We start from the raw sequence: 24,938 nt of genomic DNA on the forward strand, positions 1-24,938 counted from the left end.
GAAGATAGTGTCTTTTGTAATTCTCCTCAACTCAAGGACTTTACCAGTTGAGAAATAACCCATTACAGCCCTAATAGCCTCCTTGGTTATTGTGTGAGTCCTCTCCAGATACATATTTTTGCTGTGGACTCGACTCAAAATTATTCTTATGTGATCATCCTCAAAGTCTTCAAGAAAATAGGCAGTATTATGAAACCCTTTTTTATAAACTCTAGCATATTCAGCTTCAATCTTTCCATCCTTATTATAGAGTGATTTCAGCTGAGTAAAGATATGAAGAGTTCCCAAATCTTCAATTTTGCAATCTATATAGCTGGACAAATCACCTTTGACTATGACTCCACTTGGGACTTGCGACAATGCATTGTAAGAAATAATTTCATCTACCTTTAGAGCTTCCTCAGGCTCAGCAGTGATCATCAACCTCCTTACAAATTTAGAAGTAGATGCCATTCTAGATAAACAAGTTTCAAGGCGGTATACAAGGAAATACCTAGAATTTCGCACATCGCTTCGATTCTCGATTGGACCAATCAAATGCACTCTCGTTCGCTTCTCTGCAGCTTTTGATTCAACTTTATTTCTCATAATCACGGAGCAATTCACCAATTCATACCAAGACAATCTTTCTCTACTCTACAATCGCTTTAATTTCTTTTCTGAAAGAGTTAGGGTAAAACTGATAAGTTAAACTTGTTTTTATCCTTTTTATCGGTCATAATAAATGCTCATACTTTTAGGTTACAAACCCTAATTTCACCGCTTAAGTGAAATACTAGTTGATTAACATGTCAGCACAAAAAGTCACCAAAATTCAAAAAAAAATAAAAAATTTCTTGCTTTTTCTACAAAAAGGGGGTCTGAAATATGTTTTACTGTTACACTCCCCTTAGCCGAACTTTACACAGGCTTATGTCACCAGTGCTAGACTCTCTTCATTGGGTGAAGGAGTGATTTCTTCTATAGGAAATTCTTTGCTTTTCTTCTTCCAAGTCTGGTTCATATCTACTCTTTTTTCCTCAACATCAATTTTCTACTTGCCTTTCTGATCCTTAGTAGAGTTGACCAGTTTGCTATTTCTAGTTCTGCAAAACTTTGCCAGGTGCCCTGGTTTGTTGCAGTGGTAACAAACCATACCAGATGATCTCCAAGGTCCTACATTTCCTCTTCATGTTCTTTTTCTATAGTTCATAGCCACATGGCCAAGGTTATTACAAAAGGTACAAACAACATTTGTTCCCTTTTCCATTTCGAATGGACTAAACTAGTTGCCATAGGATCTTTGCCAGTTCCTGTTTACCCAATTATCAAAATTCCTTCTCCAGCTACCATATGGTCTAGGATGCATGTGTGGTATAAGATTGTTTGATCTATATCAGCACTCAATATTTTTATGCCCATACATTCCACAAGTGTAGCAATGTCCTTCAAACTTTCTAGACACATACCTAGCATTATTATTGTAACTCGCATTTATGTTATGTTTGTTCCTACAAACATTTGCAGTATGACCAGGCTTATGGAAAACAAAGTAGATAGGCTTAAAGGCCTTCTTACCGGTAGTCTTATTAACTTTTGAAGCATTTTTATTCTTTGGATAGTTGCTCTTTGTCCTAGAGGATTCACCTTTTTCAGTTGTATGAAAACCAAGTCTAGAGATATCACCCTTCATTCTCTGTGATTGAATTTTTTCTTCCAGCATGGTAGAACCTTTGACAAAATTTTCTAGTTTCTCATTGGCTTCAATAAGCTTATTGACAAGATCATCATTGTGCTTAGATAGATTCTCTTTCAGAGATGATGTCAACTCAAGATCTAGCTTTAGGTTTTCTTTTTCTTCTGTTACAACTATTAAGCCCTCATGCATTGTATCTTTTTCCCGTTTGATTTTTAGAATCTCTTGATCTCTTTCCTTGATAAGATCTTCAGCAGCTCTTCTGGATTCTAGCTCCTGACTCATGCAGATAGTGAGACCTTCCAGTTCTTTCCTTAGATTCAATTTCTCACCCTACAACTTTTCAACTTCTTCTGATAAGGCATCAATATTAGCTTTGTCTGAAGAACTATTATCAGATATTTCTAACAATTTTTTAGATAGCTCTCTCCACTTGACTTGAGAAGCTTTCAGTTTGCCCCTAAGGGATTCAACTTCATTTCTACTAGCTTCTAGCTCTCTAACCATTTCAAAGTAGCTTATTTCCAACATGGTAGTTTCAAGATTCCCTTCTAAGCAGTTAGGATTCAAAGAAGTTAGGCTCTGATACTAATTGATGGACTTGAAAAGCACTGAGAGGGGGGGTGAATCATTGACACCAAAACACACACTACTTTAAACACTAATCAATAGATGAATTTAACCAAGCAGTAAAACAAAATACATGCTATCCAAAATGAAATAATAGCATCCACATAAAGTAGAACATCCACCATAACACAAGTGTTTATACATGGAAAACCCAAATAGGTAAAAACCACAGTGAGATGAAACTCACAAGTTAACTATCTGCAGTAATAGAAAATTGACCGGTTAAGGTCTTACAAAGAGCTCTGGTAGGAGAGAATCTTGTTAGAGATTCCAATCTTGATTAGAAGCTTATACCATGTTAAGAGTAACCTTGTTGGAGGATTTAAGAATCCAAACTAATGGATCACCTTGTCAGAGGATTTGTACAATGAAGCTTGTTAGAGCTTACCCAGTTAGGGGATTTAGTTCTATTGTAATAATTAGAAAACAACAAGAAAGATTAGATCTATTCCGAGTAGCACAAACTTGCTTGATTAGATCATTCTAAGTTCATTCAACACTGCTCTCCATTTAAACACTTATCGCTCTTCAGCAAAAGTATTTGCATAGATTACCTCTACTATATCTGTTCTCTCCTTTTCTTTTCTCGCACAAAATGCTTCGCTCAGATGTCTTTAAATAGGCATTTAGACCTTATGTCGACCATAGGAACACAATTTCCTAGGTGCAGTGTATCTAGATATTTAGTCATAACTCATCACAAAAATGACTGCCAAACAAACGGTGCTGGTAACTCATCACAAAAATAGATACTGGTTGGAATAAAACTAGTGAATCATTGTCCAGGAATCTTCCACTTGATCTTCACCTTCACCTTCATCTTCACTTTGATGTCGTCTTAGTGTTATCACAGGTTATCTCTTAGGCAAATACCGGTTGATACAATGTACCAGTTAGAGATAGACCTTAAACATACCGGTTGGTAGTGTAAACCAATTGAAGTTATACCGGTAGTCAATGTTATCATATATGTGTGTGAGTGTTTCATCAATGACAACAAGTGATGAATACATTACAATCAACATCAAGTCAATAGGATCCACTTTTCCTTGAGGAGTGGTGTTTGTTCATATTTGGGTGTCATTTCTTGTGTGAAGTTATTGTTTGCTTAAGGATTCTCTCTTATACAAGAGGTGTAAGTGCTTGGCCACAACCTCTTCTCCACTTGGCAATGTATATCTATCATAAACTTATTCCTCACATTGGGTCAAAAGTGTTTCATCCTTCATCAAGAATCCCTTTCACCTAGCAATAGGACCTAGAGATATGAATTCTTGTTCTCCTTCCCGTCTTTTGGTAGAAGACATTATGTTTTTTCTAAAATATAGTTCTTCTTGGAGGTAGATGTCTTTTAAGAAAAGATATCTTCTCCTCCAAGGATCCCCTTTACTCTTGTTGCAAGATATCTCCTTTTCAACTAGCTTATTCTTGCTTAAAGAGTATTCCCTCTCTAGCTTGGATTTATGACATTGTTTCTTAAAGGATATCTCCTTGGTGCTAAAGGTAAGGTATCCTTGTCTCTAGCTTCCTGAAGACATCAACATAAAAGTATGTTGACATCTTAAGGTGGGGGGAACCCACATCACTCCCTTTGTACTATGCTCTTGCTTATCATTTTTGCATGTCTTAAATGGGGTGTTCATCCTCGAAACTAGAGTAAAAAATCTTAGAGAGAGATGCTTCACACTCGAAACTGGATGCAATATTTGATATATGTCTTAGACAAGGTTAACACATCACTGAAACCAGAGAAAAGACTCTTAAATGGGATGGCCTTGAAACCAGTCATGTATCTTTGCCACTTGACATTTACACATTTGCACAAACACAATCACCGCTTGGCATTTGCATTTACATTAAATGCCTTAAACAGGTTAAGCACACTCAAAAATAGAAAAAAAGACTCTTGCATGGGGTGCAATAAACTTGAAACCAAACATCACTTGCACACACACATGAGGATGGGTGGAACTAGCTAAAAACGGCTAGACTATTCTTACTTTCCTCTCCACATGGACCACCTAGATAAAAACATCTAGGGGTGAGTTTTCCATGTCCTTTTCCCACCATGGACCACCTAGATAAAAACATCTAGGTGTGTGTATTCCATGCCCTCTCTCATCATTCTTCTCATGGATCACCTGGATAAACACATATAGAGTGTATTCATGCTCTCTCTTCTTCCTCTCATGAACTCATAGTTTTGTTATTGATAGTTCATGGATAATGCTTGCTTTTCTCTTTTATGTAATAATTTATGTGCATGAGATGGTATTTTCAAGAAGGATATTAGTTGTTGAGACATTTTGATATCGAGGTCTCTTCAGCTAGTTGACTTGAGGTCTTGCTTTTTGTCTTTAGCTTTTAGGTCTTGTGTGTCTTTGTGTCTTTGCCTTTGTTTGTCTTTTTGTCTTTATTTTTATTTTTGTTTTTGTCTTGTTTTGTGTGCCCTTGCATATGTTTGAGTGAGTTTAGATCCTAAGATTAGGGGCTTGGTTCCTCAAAATTAGTGATGTCTTATACTCCTTGCGATTTTTCTCTGCACTCCTCATCTTCATCTCCCTTCCTTCTACTTTACTATGAGTATTTGCATAAGCTCCTACTCCCGGTAAAGTGGGGGCTAAATGTAACGTCCTAAAATTTCACCCCTTGCAATTTTGACTGCATTTTGGGCCTTCACCTTACCAATCTCATCCCCATGCTTGATCAAGACCTATTTTTTGCCTCTTTTATGCAACTAAGCTTCATTTTTCACTTTGTACCTTGCATGGCTACCTTGATCCTTCCCCAAAATAAGTAGGACCAGGGTGTGCTGCCCTGGGATCCCTTAAAAGGGACCTATCTTGGCTCCTCTCCCTTGGACTTATCTCAAATATGAGCGGGAAATAATCCCCTATGTCAGCCTTTGTTAGAAAATTAAGATATTTGACACTAGGCAAGTATATAAGGAGGTCTTCCCCTCTCATTTTGATCTAACATAATAATCCACCATCATCATAAGGCAAGGAGACTACATCAAGCATTCTTCATTCCTTAAGTCTGTATACTCTTCATCTATCCATTGGAGCAACATTACATCATTCATTTGCATGCATGTGTGTGTTAGGGTTTTTTCATGTTCATGCCATTTCATACAACATATGCGACTACATCTAAGAACCAAAGCATCATTATCATCTATTGCAGATCTAAAGGTATGCCCTTTCCATCATTTATTTCAAGCATTTGCAGTATTTCACTCAAGGTTGATTCCAAACCAGGGTTTGACTTAGGAAAACCCCTATTCTCAACTCTTTCTTTTTCTTTTTGTGTGCATGAAACGGGTGTGTAGTTGTACTTTTGGAATTAAGCTTTATTCATAGAGATAGAAACCCCCTTTTCGACACATGGAAAGTTCAGAGGATCGATAGGATGGTGCCCCTGTCCGGACAAATGGTCCCTGCAAATTTTACCAGATTTCACAGAGAAGCTTCAAATCATCTCAAACTTCTCAAATCTAAGTGCACGACTGAATCCCAAATCTGTAGCTCACTGTTCTCGCATACTTTATCTTAATTCAATCAATCAACTTACAAAAGAGGGTTAATTCCATTCCAATCTATTTAGTATTCAATCCTTGCATCCTTCGGGATTGGATCTAGTAGATTCATCCCCCTCTTTTGAATGTAAAGTTTCCTCAGGTGAAAATTGAGCTTAGTAAATTCCCCCCTTCCATGTGGAGAGTTGGCTAAGCCTCCAATTTTCCACTTTATAGTGGTGTTATGTATTTCTACTTATTGATCATTTTATTTTTGCAACTAAGTTACGTTATGCAGATGGTTGTTATAAAGTTTTAATAAAATCAAGGGAATACTAACTCACCTCTCCGCTCTTAGTATTCTGGATGTTCAACAGAGAGATGGGTTAGTTGCAGAGTGGATTGTGTCATTTTCTGTTGGGTTTTTTTGTGGTAGGTTTTGCTAGTTTCTGGTTATTTGATTAAACTCATCTCTCTGGATACTTATGGTTTAGTTTGGTTGTCAAACTTATGGTTTGCAAATATTTTAAGTTCTCTTTATTAATATATGTTATGTGCTTCTATGCTTTATTCCCCCACCCCCCCCCTGCCAAAAAAAACAAAACAAAAAAAAACTTGATAATTTGGTACTTCTAAAATGACTCAAGATATGTTTATTTCATCTATATAGCTATAACTTGTGTGTAGCTAATGTAGCTATTTCATATAAATCTTCTTGCCTTGAAGTTGAGCCTACATTAGATATAGGTATACTAATTACCCTTCATTGTTGTTTCATCTTGGCATAGTTCAATGATAGCCTACACTAGTATTTGTAACTTTGAATCACTGAAATGCTAATTAATTTGAACAATCATTTATTTCATTCTTAATGATGGTGATAACCTTTATTTTTCATATTGAATAAAAAACTATTATCAAGATGAACTATTAGAGTGAGTAAGAGTTTATATTTAATTTAGATGGTTAATAACCCTTGCTTATGTTTCTAGTTTAAGTGATCTCTCATATTTAACTTATGATGAAGAAAGCACTTTCAACATAAAAATCAAATGTAATCCAATCAATCATTCACATGAAGGGTTGGTGGTGGAATGGAATCCCAACTAAAAACTTAATGTAAGATACCAAATACAAAAAAAATGTAGTCACACCACAATGTAGATGAAGTAATGATAGTTGGAAGAGGAGGAGGGTCCATATGTTGAAGATTATCTCAACCATCCTAGATGATTTGGTTATTACAAATAAGCTCCCAATTTGTAATGGTATCCTCTTTTTTCCTTTTCCTCTTCTTGATCACCATGAACAATATAAATGAAAGAAACTTGGCTAAGGATACTTGTCATTATTATGCTACTTAGGATTACCTCAACCACTATGCATAACGACCTTTTTTTTAGTTTTGAAATTAAATAAAAAGTTGATTGCTATTTAAATTAAATAATAAGTATATCAAATATTTTTAATCGATTATAATCTTATATCCAATTATCTATTAATTGACAATCTTTATTTATTCTTAATGATAAATAAAAGCTTTTTTTGGAACCAGATGTAAGAATGACTTTCTTATATATTTTACACCATATGAAAAACCACATATTTTAATAGGAAGCAACAATCTCTTTCAGATTTCAGGTTGAGTGAAACCTTCTAGAAATGAAACTTCTTCACTACATTTAAAAAGAAAAATTGTAAATTATAATAATACAATGTAATAATTTAATAAGTGAAGGTGATAAGCTATGCCACTAATTCTTCCTTTACCTCAATAATAGTGGCCAAATATTATTGAAAAATTGTTGAACACAACACTCCTATTAAAGGTTAATGCGATAGTATAGCACAAATGCTCTTTTGTTTTGTAACTTGGCTTTCATCATGATTTAAAAGAAGCATCATCATATTCTTACACCTTAGTGCAATCTATCACACTAACAACCCTAAAAGTGGTGGTACAGAACAGAATAACTTGTAAATGAAGGCATACCCATCTTCAAACTCAAGTTAAACAATTTACTAATTCTATAGTTATGTTTACATAGATTGTCATATCAATGTGCTTCCTTCATATAGTGTCTTTTGATGAACTACATCTGTCAATTCTTTTCACTCACAGCCTTGCTAATTATCCTTTCTATCCTTCCACGCATCGCTCTCTCTTTTGTCCTGCTATTCTCTATTCTGATGTGTAATTATGGATGATTTTCATGTTAACAGCGTTTGTCTTGTCGTGATTATGGATGATTTGAAAATATATGTGTGAAGATGTAATGTATCACGGGTCTCTTAAGAAATTTATATACTGTTTCCCTTCAGTCTGTGCTATTCTCTATTCTGATGTGTAATATTTAACCGTTTCTATTAAATTTGTCTGGGTACGATTTCAGCCACTTCACACTTGAATGTTTTTTTCTATCACAAGTTTGTGTAGATTGCCATATTTCAAAATCTTTACGTAAGCAATGAACCTAATGCTTTGTCTTGCATTTCCTGACTCTTAAGACCTCAATAGGAAGGCAGATCAAGATGATAAGTAACTCTAAATTTCATTCTATATTGGAGTAGATTTTAGAATGTTAAATATCACAAATTTTAGAGTGCATATTTTGATGATGATGGATTATTCTTTGTTAGTTAAGACCATTATAGTTGTGATGAATTAATTGGAAGATAAGTTCACCGTCATACAGTGTAGATTTCAGTTTAAATCTGATGTATAATTAAGAGAGAAGATTTATCAAATTTGGCTGGTTTGTTTCACATTTTCGAATAATTATTTAAACCCAACCTTATAGACTTGGGTCATAGGGGCACCTATGGAAAAGGACTGCCTAGATAACTATTTACAATCACAGAAGAAAAGTCATTTATTTCTATTAAGATGTCAATTAGATAACTATTTACAATCACAGAAGAAAAGCCATTTATTTCTATTAAGATGTCAATTATTGAAATGAGGACTTAGAATTTTTTAATTTAAGATATCGTAAAAAGGTACAAGATAACCATTTTGTCACATAGATTGATAATTATATTTCTTAAGGATCTCTTTAATGATTGTTTTTAATAAGGGAAGAAGAGCATTTTAATTTTCTTGTACTTGAAAGGATGAAATATGTGGAATAAACACTTCTAAATGCTAAATCTAAGAGGAGAGTTGATGAAAAAATTTCTTACAAACCCTTAACTATTATAGATTAGATAAATACATAAAATTAATATTTAAACAAATAAAACCACAATGTCAAATATACGTGGAAAAACCTTTTCAGAAAAAAACCCACACTCCAAAAGCTGGACACAATTGTATTATCAACAATACCAATAGTTAGAATAAAATACATAGAGACAATGCTCTTTAGAAATAGCTACAACATATATTTTGAGAAGAATTCCAACAACATAACAATGCCTTAATAAATAATCAACCTATCTCTCAAAATCAACTAAGACATCAACATATAAATAGAGTTCAACATAAAGAAGTATGCACCCATGGTTTCCAAAACCATCTCCAATACCCAAGAAGTAAGTTGTCTCACAAACAACATCTTGTTAATCCCATGATAGGTTGCACATAGCAACTTCTGATGCAAAAAATACCTATCTCTTCCATAACAATCATCTTGCCAAATGTAATGTAAGTACAACACAAAAGTTTTCGTGAACAAGAATAGGATCCTTCCTTACCTCACAGTAATTATCCAAAGTGAACTCAAAACATAAATGCCAACTACCAAAATATAACTCTCCATGAGTCATCCACCGTACTAGTAGACGCCATATTCATAATACAATTTTTTCATAGTTTCAACATAGCAATCTATGATATTAGGTCTATAAAGTTGAGGACTTTTAAAGTGGGTGTAAAATAAAATAAATAATCAAATGAACATGTTTGGACTCTAAGGTTGATACACCTTAGTTCAAACTTTTTCCCACTTCTCAAAGATTTGTCAAGAGTCAAATCTATGTCATTTTCTCAAGGCCCCAAGGCCCATAGAATTGGCACACCATCTGAACTTCTCAGTGCTCCTTGGCTTCATCAATACATATACAACATTCGTAAAAGTATGAATTTTCTCCATCTTCACCTTTCCATGTTCCACCATATCACGGACAAAATGAAATTGTACATCAATGTGCCTTGTTCTGGTATGGAATGTAGGATTCTACACTAAATAAATAGCACTTTTGTTGTCATAATAAATAGTAATCTAATCTGCATCAAAACCAATTTTAGAATATAATCTCTTAAACCAAATGTAACCAAATGGCTTCCTTGCAAGCATGAGTATATACCATGCACTCTTCTTCTATAGTGGACAAAGTGACTACAACTTGTCGCCTACTCATCCAATTGATAGCACCACTAAACATCGTGAAAACATATACACTGGTAGATCTTTTGTTGTCAATGTCTCTTGCCCAATTTGAATCCACATATCCATGAATGCAAACTAAATGATGATGTCCAGTAGGATAACCATGAAAACACAAATAATACTCAAAATTACCCCTCAAATATCAAGATACTCTCTTAATTTCAGCCTAATGGACCCTACCAGAATTAGCCATATACCGAGTAAGGACTCTCACTGCATGGGTAATGTTTTTCCTAGTACAGATTGTAACATACATCAATTTACCAACAACACTCACATAAGACACCTTAGGTATATCCTCTATATCAATAGTAAATTTTGGACAATCCTCCATAGAAAGATTTGTCCCCTGTAACACTAGGACAACTAACTACCTACAAGCTATCATGCTGAATCTCTCCAACACAAAGTTTTCACACTTACTCTAGCTCATCCAAAGCTTTGTGCTAATTCTATCTCTAATGATCTTAATCCCAATAATATATCTAGCTGCACCTAGATGTTTCATCTCAAATTTTGTTGCTAATTGAGACTTAAAATTTGAAATCATTTTTTACCATTCCCAATAAACAACATATCATCCAAATAAACAACTAGGATAAAAATGTGACCTTTTTAAAATTTATAGTACACACAATGATCATATTTAGATCTCACAAATCTCAAAGACAACACATAGGTGTCAATTTTTTCATACCACATTCTAGGGGATTGTTTCAAACAAAACAAAAATTTCTTCAGCTTACAAACAAGGTTCTCTTTAGCTTTTTCAATGAAATGCTTTGGTTGTGAGATGTAAATTTCTTGAAAATAATTGTGAAGGAATACTGTCTTCACATCCATCTACTTGTCTTCAAAGTCCTTAGATATTCCAAGCAATAACAAGAATCTAATGGATGTCATCTTAGTTACAAAAGAGAATATTTCACCATAATCACTTCCCTCTACCTAAGAATAGCCTTTTGTGACCAATCATGCTTTGTGCTTCTCAACACTACAACCTATAACCATTTTCTTCTCGAATACCCATTTACATCCAATGGATTTCCATCCTATAGGCAAAGATAACAAATCCTAGGTAGCATTCTTGTTCAATGTAGTAATCTCTTCATTCATGACTTCCATTCAAGAATATACACCATGCATACCCATAGCCTCTCTAACAATCCTAGGCTCATCAATGTTAGCAATCAAAGAAAATATGTAATTTAAATCCAATACAAAATATAATATAGCTGAACTTAAAGCAACCATTGAAGGGCTATTCATTTGTAGAGAATTTAGATTAAAAAGGGTGGAAATTGAAGGGGATTCAACAATAATTATAAATGCTCTAAGAACTGGAGTTACTCCAAGTTGGAGGTTGAATTCTTTCTTAAGAAATACTAAAGTTCTTTGAAGCATTTATAATTAATCATGTTTATAGAGAAGCAAACTATTTAGTTGATCAATTGGCAAATATGGGGGTAGCTGGAATCAATGACAAACATATAACTGAGACTGGGATTATTTAGAGGGAGCCTCTGAAGAAGAATGGAATTGAAGGAAGCTCTTAAGAAGACCATTTTTTCTCTTAACTATTGAATAAAAATTCAGTAGGTTGAGGGTTGTCACCAATTTTTTGAAAGTTAGGAGCACTCTTCACTAAGCCAGAAGTGGTGTAAAGGTTAGATTAGATGATCACCTTTAGTTGCTTGCATCATTAAATTTGAATTTTTGGGTGTCTGAAGCTTCAAGATCTCCATAAAGAACTATTAGTATTTCTTGGAATTTTTGTGAGTTTAATAATTAGGGTTTAAATGGAGAAACAAATAGAAATTTAATTCCAATTAGATCATATATCTCTGCAAGATCTAGGGAGAGATTGTCCTATGCAAGTGGTCAAAAAATTATCATTACAAGAGGGTACTCCAAATTACTGGATTGGTTTTTTAAATAAAGAGAAAAGAAACATTGAATTGCCTTGGCTTTGATATCTTCAATCAGACTTGAAAAGGAAAAATAGATTGGTCATATCGCATTAAATGTTTATAGGTGACCGGGTAAGATTTGAGTAAAGAGAGAAGGACATTACTCATTCTTCATCCTTGTAGCTAGAGTTGTTTCCCCTATGCTGTGGGACTTTCAATATTTTTTGAAGTTGTCACCCATGAAGAGCATTAAGTAAGAATGGAATGTTAGAGATTGAGCCTTTCTCTTAGAATTTTTTCAGGATTGATGTTTTAGCAATTCTAGCGAGGGTGGAGTAAAGTTGTTTTATTTTTATTTAATGAATTGTCATTTTTAAGGGAGGGTAAGCCCTTTGAGATATGATTTTCAAGTTTGGAATCCAATTGGTGTATTTTTTGGTGAATTGGTAGAATTAAATGGCACGAATAAGGCAGTATAGAAGCTTCGAGGAGTTAATTCTTGTTTCGACTTCCTTCACAAGCTTTATTTTATTTTGTTTTATTCCTTAACTATTCTACTGAAGTCTTTGAGTAGTTCTAAAGCTAGTATTTGTAGGTTGTTTGAATAGGATACAAATTAAGTAGAGGGAAGGATGAATTCTCCAATCTATTTGGTTGCCTCCAAAAGGAAAATGGTGTTTATGGGCAAGATCCAAGAGAGATGCCTACAAGAAGTGCTAAACTTGCCTCATTCTATGATTGTTAGGGTTGTCAAAAGGATTTCTTGGTGATGAGTTTTTACGGACCGACCATAAATATAGAGTGAATATGGAGATCATAGTGCGTTTTGTGCCAACACTCCTTCACACAGGCCTATCCAAAGACAAGACAAAAAATCTCTATAGGAAAGTCTTCAAGGATGGATTGTTGGGGGACTTGAGCAGATTCATGAGAAACATTGATGAAATCCTCACTATTTGACTCCCAAAAGACTACATGGTCACAATTAGGGATGGGAAACCACCTCCTTGTTTTCCCATTCTCTACATTGAAGATATGAAGCCCTTCTCAGCCAAAAAATTTGGGATGAAGGAAAATGCAAATTTTCTTTGGAAACTCTTTCATTTCACCAAGATCGAGGAAAAGAGTTGGATTAAAGAATACCTAGGAGATGATGATGTAGCCTTCTCTAGATCAAAAGACAATCAATTCTTGGGTGGTAGAGCTAGAAGAAATTGTTGAGGATTTAGGGTGTGAGCCGTCAAAATTGTTGGTTTTCTTCTCTCGTGTTCCTCTCCTCTAGTTCATGCATGAAGTTGACTCCAACAGTATAGGGGTCATTTTGGGAGTTGTTATGGCGAATCCTCTTTCTGGTTCGGGTCGTGGTCCTATTGACCCTTATACCCATGCTCCAGTGACCTAAGATAGGTGTTAAGTTTTTTGGTTTATTTTCTAAAATTTCTTAGGTTGGTTGTTAGGGATTTCTACAATTTTGTAAAATTTTTAGATGTAGCTTTCAAACTTTGTAATTTTCTATTGCTTCACTTGCCCTAGTTGGGCAACTGACTGTTATGTGTTGATAGGCTGCTTTGACATGTATTTGACTTGTTTTTCAGACTCTTTCAATAATTTAAAAAAAAAACAAAAAAACTTAATTATAATTCAAATGACAATAGCCCTTTATTGATAAAAAAAAGTTGAGATATCTCATCTCTTGGTTTTCTTTTTCTTCTTCCCAAGCGAATACAAACTAATAGAAGATATTCTATATGTAAAACAACTCAAGAGATTTCAATAAAAAATCTTATTATAATATAAAAACTATTGCTATTTTAATTTAATGTTTAGGGCACTAATTATTTATCTTTAAATCATTGCAAGGACAAAATTTTAAGTCAACTGTTTTTTGCCTTAAAAATCCCATCAGGAACAAACCTAAGTGGAATTGCTTCAGTGCCTTTCGGCGGACCATAACCAAAGATTGCATGACTGTCAATTCGTTCACTACTCTTCTCAGTTCTCACTGCCACAAGCCCAAACATACGATGGTTTTCAGATTAGGGTTTCAGATTAACATGATCTGGCCTGTCATGATCACGGATAATTTGGAAATATGTGTGAAAATTCCACGTCTCACGGGTGTCACACTAAATTTTAAATGGCATTACATGACCAATTGTTTGTCAATCGCTGTGATTTGGAAGGATGTTGAAACGGATATATCTGTTCATCGTCAAATCGATTCTCAAATTCATGCACTTTGCTGTGTAGATGGACCTTTTTTTAAAGAGATCTGTCTGTATAGCAATCCACCGACAGTTGGGACAATAAAATGTATTCTTTTGGATTTCCACAATCGTGTATTACCTGTACGACCTAAGAAATTAGTGTGTTGATCCTTCAGTCCACATCTGAACTGCCGTATTTCTCAAGTATTATTATGTATACAAACACTGATCCAAATGGAGTTTAACTAGGATAATAATTAAACTCTTCTAAAGAATAAGAAGTAGTTGTTTAGAATATATATGTATATATGTATTTATAGAGGATCTTCTAAGGTCATAAGATTTTGTAGTTGTTTAGAATAGTCTTATATATGCATATATAGAAGTTATTTGAATCTTCAAAAATAATTAATTTTAATAAGTTAAACACTGGTTGGTAATGTGTTAGTTCTTTACAAGTATCTAATTTGTCCATATTTAATTGATTTTCTCTAATCTTCAAATCCAAAACTCTCATTAGAAACTTTGATTCTTTAATATACTCACATATCATGCTATTGAATATAAAAAATTGAGCTCTAACATAACTATTATTTCCATTTTCACATCTTTATTTAATATTTAGATATGATAGGAAATTTAAACATTAAATTATCATAAAAGATAAATATTAATAAAAGAAATTGAATTTAGTATAGAAAAATCATTAAGCTTCTAAAATTACATAGTTATGAAAGCTATTCAAAACGAGTTTTGCCAATAGTAACAAAAATAGACAATTTAATGATATATATGAATAGAATAATCTCTATCAAACAAAGAAATTTGTAGTTGTGTTGGCCATCAATTAGTAGGATGAAGAGCAACAAAATAATGAACTTCAATAAAAATACAATTAACAACCAATTAAGAATGTAAATAAATGATAGACCTAAGAAAGAATGATATCACTATCACTCTATATCATAGATGATAAAAGTGTAGAATAATTTTATTTTATTCATATAATTTTTTAACTTTTATACAACTAATTTTTAATACTTCAAAAATATTTTAATTTAATTTAATTAAGAACTATTTTATTCATTTAACAATTAAATAAAAAGATTTCAATTTTATTTATTTTTATTTACTTATGTAGAAGCATTGACCACACCAAGGTTACTCAATTTCTTCATAATCCGTAAGTTCTTTCTAAACCTAGTTATTGGACATCATTCCATAATTCCCTGAACTTACCTAGAAGACTCATCAAGTATCTTAGAATTTGTCCATTATAATTTAAATTAATATGTGTATATAGTTGATACATCTATTATAAGGAGGATTCACTATTAATATTACAATGGCATTGTTCTAGTACATACTTTTAAATCAAGGACTTCTATAAGATACCATATATTTTAAACCTCATTTAGGTTTTGTATGTCACAATTTTAATGTATTAGATTACAATCAAAACTAGTTTTGATTCAAATGTATAGGTGTTGGAAGTTACTATAGGTAAGTGTGTAAATAATAAGACACTAAACAATGTGCAGAGGGGACTATATCAAAAACATAAAAAATAAGGGATAAAAATGAAATTGATAATTTTTATTCATATCAATCGATGAATTTAGTGGTTACGCTATTGATTAATTAATTTAATCTCTTTGGTGTGTGCACTTTTAATTATTTCAAGTAGCATTGGGGGAGAAATACCTATACGTACTCCTAATATTGAAGCACTATATTGGAAAATACATGGAGATCTTGATATGTAAATAAGATATATTATCAATAAGAGATGCTCATTTTTCTATGGAATTCATATGCATTATTCTGGGATATGGGTGTAAACTATATCATGTAGCTTAAAAGAGGGTATAGAACATAGTGTTTTCTAACTAAGAGATATCAATATGGGAATGTGTGAGTAATCTACGTGATTAATAAGATTACAGATAATGACACTTGATATTCTCTAGCATTAAAAGGCTCGAATACCAAGAGAGCATTTGATGTATAGATGCACCAAAGTTTTGGGAGGAATTATTTGGTAGATGAAGAATATGGAGATATGAATAAAAATGAGTTAAATAACTCATTTCTCCTATTTTTGTCTCACAAACATAGTTCAATGTATGCATATAAAATATTGGTAGCCCATTTAACTACTTTAAACCAATATATCCCATTACTTCAGCTCCTAACTAATAACTTGTTAGGGAATCAATATTTTGACAATATTAAAATTGGGAGAGGCCTGAACCTTACATATCCATAGCAAAGACAAAAAAAAAATAGGGACCCACGAGGAGTGAGAACCCATTAACAAAAACCTACTACTAACAAGACCCAATAGTAGCCAAAACACTAACAAATCTAGGGACTAAAACCGATAACTAGATGCAACCAAACACAAGAAACCAACAAAAGAAATAATCTCCCACCAAAAGCATGAATTAATGGCTTACCGAGTGGGAGAGAACTCAAACTTCCCATCCACACAAATACCTTTACCCTTATCTAGCACAAAGAGTTTTTTAGAGGAATATTTCCCAAAGGAAACAACTAGGGAGTCTAGCGTGGCTTTCAAATTTGAAATAGACGGTTCCAACCCCATTGTAGATGGGAACTCTAGATGTCTTCTTTTCTTGGCCCACCTCCTTGTTATCTCATCTTGAATGTCATGGAGAGCAACAAAGTTCTTTGTGATTTCCCTATGTTGGTCAAACATATTCTTCATAGTCCACCTCATTTCTTCGTACTTTGCCTGGAGAAGCTCCACCATCTCAACCAAATCATTCATGTTCTTTGTTTGACCAATTTTCTTTGTGAACTTTTTAACTGAATTTTCCAACACTTCTCACTTCTTGATCATCCCAACAAAATTCCCAATCTCCATCCAAGACCTCTTCTCATGCTCATCATCTTCCCAACTTGAGTCTCTAGCCTTCTCTTTAAGTATAGCTTCGAGCTTGTTAATCTTCTTCTTTGCCACCTCAAATTTGCCCAACAACTAGTGGAGAACCAATTCATGTTTATTGAACCCCTTACACAGTGCATTAACCTTAGTCACAAAGAGGGGAAATTCATCCTTAAACAAAACACTACTAGGGGAGGATTTAGGAAAATCATAGGTGAAATGGGGGGATAGAGGATTAGCCTCTTTACTCTGAAAATTATTTGGGGCTCAATCAGATCCAATAAACCAAGAAGAGGTCATATCCTCTAATTCCTCTTCAACAATGACCATTTTCTAAGATGTTGTTTCACCAATAGGGGGGCTCAAAGGGGTATTGGATTTAGAATTTCGTGAGGGATTAAACCTAGTAGGCACCTTTTGAGGTTTAGTAGAAGCAACAACTACAAATTGATTGACTAGAAGCTCAATGTAGAGACCCATACCCGAACCAGAGTCAAGGGGGTTAACATTAGGGCTAGGTAGCGAATCAATGTTCTTAACAAAAAAGGAAAATATTGTTTCACAGACATAGATAATACATATTTTGTATTTAAAAAATCATTATTTCACATGTAAGTGAAATAACTCTAAAGTACATGATAAAATAAATGATATTTTTCATAACCCTATAAATTATGATGTTTAGTGGTATGTTTTAAATATATTCATAGCATCACACATTTTTTTAGGAGAAAAACCTAGGAAAAATACATCAATATATGTGGTTGAAACACTCTTTTATGATCACCTATATGTATCCATTTGTGTATGTCTATTTCTTACCCAATTGTGGTTTTGTCACTTTTACCTTTTGTTTAATAGACAATTAATATCAATTCTATTAGATTTCCACAATCCACGATCATGATAAACAACTTCTGGATTTGATTGTGTACAAGTTTTTTAATCATCAACGTTTCGGATCACCCTCTGTGATCCATCATCAAGATAAATGAGAGATCAAGGAGTCAACGTCTTAGATCACACTCTGTGATCCATCATCGAGATGAATGAGAGATCGAGGAGATAACTTCTTGATCTCTCATTCATCCCGATGATGGATCACAGAGTGTGATCCGAAACGTTGATGATTAAAAAACTTGTACACAATCAAATCCAGAAGCTGTTTATGAAGACAATTAATATATCTATACATTTTTCAAACAAATCAAATCATGAAAAATATAGATCCTCTATAATTCCTATTATTTAAGATACTCTACAATGAATATTCTCTTAACCTTTCCTACAAATAATTAACTTAAGAAAAGTTTATCTTCTTTGATTCCCTTTATTACCCTTTTGGTATAATTTATTTAAACAAATTAATTTTTTATTAATATGTAACATTAAACTTGCCCTATATGTATCTCATCTCTTGGTTTTCTTTTTCTTCCTCCCAAGTGAATACAAAATAATAGAAGATAATTTTATATATAAAACAATTCAATACATTTGAATAAAAATTCTTATTATAATATGAAAACAATTAATATTTTAATGTAGTTCTTAGGGTACTATTTATTTATCTTTAAATCATTGTAAGGACAAAAAAGTAATTCTTTTTTCCCTTAAAAATCCCATCAGGAGCAACTTAAAATGCAATTGCTTCGGTGGCTTTCGGCGAAGCATAGCCAAAGATTGAATGATTGTCACTTCGTTTACTATTCTTCTCAGTTCTCACTGTTCTCACTGCCACAAGCCCAAACGTACGATGGTTTTCAGATTAGGGTTTCAGATTAACATGATGTCATGGCCTGTCATGATCACGGATAATTTGGAATATGTGAGAAATTCCACGTATCACGGGTGTCCCACGCAATTTTATATGGCATTCTGTGACCAATTCTCTGTCAATTGATGTGATTTGGAAGGATGGTGAACCATATATATATATATGTTCATCATTAAATCAATTTTTTAATTCATGCACTTTGTTGTGTCGATTTATAAAGGTCTTTGTCTGTATAGCAATCCACCGACACTTTGGATAATAAAATGTTTCTTCTGCACACAACCTAAGAAATTAGTGAGTTGATGCTTCAGTCCACATCTGGACTGCCGTATTTCTCAAGCATTATTATGCATACAAACACTCATCCAAATGGAATTTAATTAAGATAGTAATATCATAATTTTTGTATTCGTTAAGATGTTGACATGGTTCATGTGCTTTTACATGGAAAGAAGCATATGTTTAATCTTTTTTAAGGAAGATTATGTAGTTGTTTGTAACTGTTTCTGGATTCGATTGTGTGATAGTTTTTTGCATCAACGTTTTCGATCACACTCCGTGATCCATCATCAGGATGAACGAGTGCATAAGAAGAAGAAAAAAATGAAAGCAATTACAAACAACAATATGGATTGTGGAAATCTAATATCATTAAGATTCTGTAGTTGTTTAGGGTTTAGGATTTATTTAGATACACAAAATTTATTTGAATTATTAAAAGTATTTATATAAATTTACTAGGTTAATATTTTAAATATAAAATTTTGAATTTATTTTATCAAAATAAATTACAATAGTTATCTCTTGCCACATAGGTTGTTATTTGGTGGACGAACACTACAACTAATCACTTGATGGTGATTCCTCTCAGGTTGATGACTCCTCCTGGGATAACGTTGTGCCTCTTACTATTGTTAAAGCTCCTATTGACCCCCTGGCCACTACTGTTGTGGTCTCCTCTTACACTTCTTGCTCCTATTCGACAACATCATTCCACTCCTAGTGAATCTGTTCTGGGTGTTGTTTTGCAATAGTCTACTATTGTTGCAGAGAGAAATTGTGCAGGGACCTCCCCATTTGATTCTTCTTTTGATGTCTCTAATAGTAGTATTGCCTAGATTATTGTTTGTTACAGGCAGAAGGAGAAGTTCTCTTCAAGGTGTGCCTCCCCACTCTTGATTTGGGTTCGAGGAGTTATTGGTTTGGCAGGTTTCTATATTGAACTTCTAGCTTGCTATTTATGGCATGTTCGACCTTGTTTTGTTTTGGGTTTGTACCCTTGTTTTTTTGTCTTTCTTTTGCCACCTACGAGCTATTATATAAAGGGCCAGGACCCTTGTTTTGTTTCTTACTCCATCCAAAAACAAATTATAATATAGTTATAAATGGTTAGTTGGCCATTTTTAAATTTCTTTTGTTTAAATTGATCATTTAACGTTATTGTTGTTGTTTTTGGAATCGATTGTGTGAATTTTTTTATCATCATAACACATATAGTGATCCATCATTAGGCTGATAGAGAGCATAAGTAGATCGAAAATGTGTCAAGGTTCTTTACAAGACTCATTAGAAACATTGATTCTTTAATATAAAAATTTCAGCTCTAATTGAACTATTATTTGTTAGAGTAAAAGGTTTTATTTACTTAATTAATTTAATCATATTGATTAATTAATTAAGTCACCTTTTATTTTTTCCCTTAAGCTCAATTTAGGAAGTTTTTTTAGGCATTTAATAATTATTTTATTTCACGCATCAACCCTTAGGGTTTTCTTTAGGGTTTTGATCTCCTTTATTAAAGGATTGATCTCATTGTAATTATTCATTTTGACAAGTTAATTCAATTTTGATTTCTTCTTGCAATTGTCTCCAATTATTCTTGCACTCTCTTGTTGGTAGGTTTTTCTTTTGTACATGGCAGGTATTTGCATCCAAGTGATTATTGGGCACCGTGGAATTCAACAATCATGAATTCTAACATGGTATCAGAGCTCAAGACCTAATGCACCTTGTTCGTCAAATTTGAGATTTTCCTTACAATGAGGTTTTTTGTGCATCTTGGGTCAATTTGAATCTCAAAATCAGATCTATGAGGGTTTCAAAAGTCAGCCCTTTTTTTGTGATCCAGGGGGCCCCTATTTCTTGGAGCAATTTGGGCAAAAAAGGACATCACGGTTGGCTTCTGGAGGCCGATTCGATGAATTTTGATATATAATTTGCCTATTTTCGGTCCAGGGATCTCAAAGTCAAATTTTTTTTATCACAGCCATATAGGGCGTACCGTATGGAATTTTCTGTCAGAAAAATAATATTTTTTTTTGGCCTTTTATGGCTTGCCAAGGCCAAAAAAGTTCTTTTTACAAAAAAAAGCAAATTTTTTCTTTTGTTTTAAAGTGCACAACACTTTTTTGTTTTTGGGTACCCATGGTATCTGCTTTTTCCTGGCTGCCAGTCATTGTTACCGACCGACGCCCGGGATCTTCCAGCATTGAGCCCAGCCTCCACCACCACTGACGACTCTGCAACTGCGCCACCCCGCCACCGCTTTGCCCTGTCTCTGCTCTTTTGCCACCGGTGGTGCTGCCTAAGGGGGGTGGTGATATTTTTTCAAGGCCTTTTAGATAGGGGTTTTTTTTCATGATATTTTGATGATACGGAAGCGGAATTCGATAAATCATATATTGTCGAAAAGCTCTTTCTGAGCCAGATCCATTGTTGGGGGGTGCTGGAATGCTCTATCCTCCAGATCTGTAGCTTATTTTATCAGTAAATTCATCAAGTACATAGAGATTAGTCATTTGTGTATTTTTCTTTTTCATTTTCCAGCTTTTAGATTTGTGCTAGGGTTTGGGTTTTTGTATTCTGGGCGCATTTTTCCTCTATTTCACATGGAAGACCCTTCCTTTATTGAGTGTCTCACTCCAAACAATTATCACACTTGGAAATAACATATGACTCACCTTCTCATGGCAAAAGGGTTATGGTCATGTTTGGATGAGGTTCAACCTTAGTTGACTTGTGTATTTGAGATCATGCAGCACTAGAACCGCATGAATGAGGCCATGGGGATGATTTCCCTGAATATTTTAGATAGTCTTTTGTTCCACCTTGAGGGTTACACTACACCTCAAGCCATGTGGATCAATTTTCAGACTCTCTTTGGTGCCATCAACAAGTTTCGGGCTCTACAGATTGAGGAAGAATTGACTTCTTTGGAACTTGATTTCTTTCCTACCATTGATGACTTACTGACGAAGTTCAAATCATTGCAATCTCAGTTGGAGGGTGTTGGTACTACGAATACAGATGCATAGTGCATCTACCTTATTCTCATTAAGATTCAAGGTCCTTTTCAAATTTTCTCTTCTTATTTTTCCTCCGCCATGGATGCTATGGGGGCACATCATACCATGCCCACTTTTGAGGTGTTTTGTGATTGTCTGACTCATGAGCAGGCCAAGATACCCCAGTTGGACTCTCACACTAGATCATAGAACCATGCCTTGGTTGTACAGTTATCTCAAGAGCAACACAAGAAGAAACAAAAGCCAAAAACCAAAGATCTTGGGAAAGATTCTAGTTCACAACAGTCCTCTAACCCACCTCCTCCTAAGGGGAGAAAATTGAATAAAGATAGACCTAAGTGTGATTATTGCAACAAGCCAAATCATGATGAGTCTCAGTGCTATGAGAAGAAGATTGATGGATATTGAAAACAGGTTTCAGATTTACGAGCTCTTCTTCAAAAGAGCAACATGGATATTCCTTCTTCTTCATTCCAGACAGATGGACAGGACAGAAGTAAGGGTCATGCATTATGTGCAATAGTTTGTCCACCTTATTCTATATGGTTGCTTGATTCGGGTGCTTCACATTATATGGCAACTTCTCAAGATATTTTCTCATCTTTTCAAGCTTCTCCCACACCACACATTTTGATGGGTAACAACATTGTTATAACTCTATGTGGGAAAGGATCTATCGACATTGATGATGGTACATTTCGTGATGTATTATGTATTCCATCTTTGTCCTCTAACCTTCTCTCCATCTATCAGATTAATCACAGTGGGATATGGAAGACAGTTGACTTCACCTGAGATTCAATGCACATTAGAGATAGTGAAACTAGCAATATTATTGCAATAGGGACAACTGATCATTCTTCCCACTTGTACTCTTTCTCTTATTTTGATCCACCATCTCCACTGTTGGAGAATCACTCTCTTTCTTCAAGAGATCATGTTGAGGTGAAGTCAGGTTACTTGAAATTGTGCGTTGTTCCTGAGACTATTGTTGTGATTTCTACACCTCCACCTCCTATTGAGATTACTTCTATTCAGCAGGATTCATCTTCAACATTGCCTGACATTGTAGCTCCAAGCATCAAGCCACCTATTCTAGTTGTTAAGGAAATTTCAGAGGATGTTCATTCCCTCTAAGATGACAGATTCATTACATCTGTTGTCCCACCATCATTGGGGATTCTAGTACAACATAATCATGTATTCTCCTTTGAGCTAAACCCTCAACTTATAATTACAAAGATTACATTACACGATACAAAGATCGACCACCGAATAATATTATGATTTACATTGCATAGCATGGACCTAATTAAAATTCCCAAACAATTACATCCAATAGAAATCACACCAAGATCAACTGCAACACGTTACATCAACCTTGAAAAACCCTCAGTTTGAATAACACAGAATATTTAAACCGGACCGAAATAGGAACATCAAATCTTCACGCCAGGCAATACTAATCCACCAAAAAATTGGGACACAATCAATAACTCATTTAGCACATTAAGAACCATTTCTAGAAGCTGAATCAAAACCACTTAACCATTTCATCAGTTATCACCAACCGGGATCAAGAACATCAACTGACAGTCTAGAACATAATCAATAGCTTCTGGAGCACCAGATCATGAACCAACTAAATATGACATACATATAATCATCATGAATGTCCTTCCAAAATTGAGTCCAACAATTTGAACATAGTCAAGCAGAATCTCTGAAAACCTCTGCCAAAAACATGTCTAACTGGAGCAAGTCACCAGCCAATCGGAGCAGGTCAACAACCAACCGGAGCAATGTTGACATCAATGACAACACATAATCAATTCTTGCATATTACCAACAATCTCCCCCTTTGGCATTGATGGCAACACTGGATGTGAAAAACATCTAAGTGCCAAGGAATGCCAACAATCTCCAAGAAACTCTCTCCCCCATACTAGAATATGTTTATCTAGTTTTTACATGGACATCTCTCCCCCTTTGACATCATTGACAAAGGACTTAATGTCAAAGTATTGAACCAATCAGCTAACTACTCTCCCTGAGTAGTAGCACTATCTCATCAACCCAGATCAGAAAATATTTCTGATAAGCTCACCGGATTGATGCATCTCTAAGTCTCTTCCGGAGGGGTAGTGACCCCCCAATTGATTTCTTAGATATTCAAAAGTATCTTTAGGCAATGGTTTTATTAGAATATCTACAGTTTGTTCCTGAGTGGGCACATATACCAATCTGACTTCCTTTGCTTCAACCTTTTCTTTCAAGAAATTATATCTTATAGATATGTGTTTTGATTTGGAATGAAATACCAGATTCTTTGACATACCAATAGAGGTTGTATTATCACAGTGAATAAGAATAGGCTCATCATAAGCTACCCTTATATCCTTCAACATTTGCTTCATCCATAAGATCTGAGTATAATTTGTTGCAGTAGCTACATATTCAGCTTCAGTAGTAGATAATGAAGTGCATGATTTCTTTTTGCTACGCCATGAAACTAATTTCTTCCCAAGAAAGAATGCACCACCTGTAGTGCTCTTCCGGTCATTAATGTCTCCTGTCCAGTTTGAGTCTATATAAGAACATAATATGAAATCATCATC

The sequence above is a fragment of the Cryptomeria japonica genome, chromosome 10 (assembly GCF_030272615.1).
Source record: "Cryptomeria japonica chromosome 10, Sugi_1.0, whole genome shotgun sequence".
Taxonomy (NCBI): domain Eukaryota; kingdom Viridiplantae; phylum Streptophyta; class Pinopsida; order Cupressales; family Cupressaceae; genus Cryptomeria; species Cryptomeria japonica.